The sequence below is a fragment of the Aegilops tauschii genome, chromosome 2, assembly GCF_002575655.3.
Source record: "Aegilops tauschii subsp. strangulata cultivar AL8/78 chromosome 2, Aet v6.0, whole genome shotgun sequence".
In the NCBI taxonomy this organism is placed as follows: domain Eukaryota; kingdom Viridiplantae; phylum Streptophyta; class Magnoliopsida; order Poales; family Poaceae; genus Aegilops; species Aegilops tauschii.
Window position 1 is genome coordinate 367,390,791 of NC_053036.3, and position 2,681 is coordinate 367,393,471.

The window sequence follows — 2,681 nt, forward strand, 5'->3', positions numbered from 1 at the left end:
TCACCAAGTTAGTAGAACTTCGTGATGAACTATAGTATGTAAGGGATGACGAAAGTAATTCCCGAGCTCTTCGCGCTGCTGAAATCGACGAAGGTAGAAATCAAGAAAGAGCATCAAGTGTTGATGGTTAACAAGACCACTAGTTTCAAGAAAAGGGCAAAGGGATAGAAGGGGAACTTCAAAAAGAACGGCAATCAAGTTGCTACTCAAGTGAAGAAGCCCAAGTCTGTACCTAAGCCTGAGACTAAGTGCTTCTACTGCAAAGGGACTGGTCACTGGAAGCGGAACTGCCCCAAGTATTTGGTGGATAAGAAGGATGGCAAAGTGAACAAAGGTATAGTGGATATACATGTTATTGATGTGTACTTACTAGTGTTTATAGCAACCCCTCAGTATTTGATACTGGTTCAGTTGCTAAAGAGTAGTAACTCGAAACGGGAGTTACATGAACATAAACTAGTTAAGGATGAAGTGACGATGTGTATTGGAAGTGGTTCCAAGATTGATATGATCATCATCGCACACTCCCTATACTTTCGGGATTAGTGTTGAACCTAAATAAGTGTTATTTGGTGTTTGCGTTGAGCATGAATATGATTTGATCATGTTTGTTGCAATACGGTTATTCATTTAAATTAGAGAATAATTGTTGTTCTGTTTACATGAATAAAACCTTCTATGGTCATACACCCAATAAAATGGTTTGTTGGATCTCGATCGTAGTGATACACATATTCATAATAATGAAGCCAAAAGATGCAAAGTTAATAATGATAGTGCAACTTACTTGTGGCACTGCCGTTTAGGTCATATTGGTGTAAAGCGCATGAAGAAACTCCATACTGGTGGGATTTTGGAATCACTTGATTATGAATCACTTGATGCTTGCGAACTGTGCCTCATGGGCAAGATGACTAAAACACCGTTCTCCGGAACTATGGAGAGAGCAACAGATTTGTTGGAAATCATACATACAGATGTATGTGGTCCGATGAATATTGAGGCTCGTAGCAGGTATCATTATTTTCTGACCTTCACAGATGATTTGAGCAGATATGGGTATATCTACTTAATGAAACAGAAGTCTGAAACATTTGAAAAGTTCATATAATTTCAGAGTGAAGTGGAAAATCATCGTAACAAGAAAATAAAGTTTCTACGATCTGATCATGGAGAAGAGTATTTGAGTTACGAGTTTGGCCTTCAGTAAAAACAATGTGAAATAGTTTCACTACTCACGCCACCTGGAACACCACGGTGTAATCGTGTGTCCGAACATCGTAACCGTACTTTATTAGATATAGTGTGATATATGATGTCTCTTACCGATCTACCACTATCGTTTTGGGGTTATGCATTAGAGACAGCTGCATTCGCGTTAAATAGGGTACCATCTAAATCCGTTGAGACGACATCTTATGAACTGTGGTTTGGCAAGAAACCAAAGTTGTCGTTTCTTAAAGTTTGGGGTTGCGATGCTTATGTGAAGAAGTTTCATCCTGATAAGCTCAAACCCAAATCGGAGAAATGTGTCTTCATAGGATACCCAAAGGAGACAGTTGGGTACACCTTCTATCACAGATCCGAAGGCAAGACATTCGTTGCTAAGAATGGATCCTTTCTAGAGAAGGAGTTTCTCTCGAAAGAAGTGAGTGGGAGGAAAGTAGAACTTGATGAGGTAATTGTACCTGCTCCCTTATTGGAAAGTAGTTCATCGCAGAAACCAGTTTCTGTGACGCCTATACCAATTAGTGAGGAAGTTAATGATGATGATCATGGAACTTAAGATCAAGTTATTACTGAACCTCATAGGTCAACCAGAGTAAGATCCGCACCAGAGTGGTACGGTAATCCTGTTCTGGAGGTTATGTTACTAGACCATGACAAACCTACGAACTATGAAGAAGCGATGGTGAGCCCAGATTCCGCAAAATGGCTTGAGGCCATGAAATCTGAGATGAGATCCATGTATGAGAACAAAGTATGGACTTTGATTGACTTGCCCAATGATCGGCGAGCCATTGAGATTAAATGGATCTTCAAGAGGAAGACAGACAGTGATAGTAGTGTTACTGTCTACAAAGCTAGAATTGTCGCAAAAAGGTTTTCGACAAGTTCAAGGTGTTGACTACGATGAGAGTTTCTCACTCGTATCTATGCTTAAGTCTGTCTGAATCATGTTAGCAATTGCCGCATTTTATGAAATATGGCAAATGGATAAATAAAACTGCATTCCTTAATGGATTTATTAAAGAAGAGTTGTATATGATGCAACCAGGAGGTTTTGTCAATCCTAAAAGTGCTAACAAAATATGCAAGCTCCAGCGATCCATCTATGGACTGGTGGAAGCATCTCGGAGTTGGAATATACGCTTTGATAAGTTGATCAAAGGATATAGTTTTATACAGACTTGCGGTGAAGCCTGTATTTACAAGAAAGTGAGTGGGAGCACTACAGCATTTCTGATAAGTATATGTGAATGACATATTGTTGATCGGAAATAATGTAGAATTATTCTACAAAGCATAAAGGAGTGTTTGAAAGGATTTTTTCAAAGAAAGACCTCGGTGAAGCTGCTTACATATTGAGCATCAAGATCTATAGAGATAGATCAAGACGCTTGATAAGTTTTTTCAATGAGTACATACCTTAACAAGATTTTGAAGTAGTTCAAAATAGA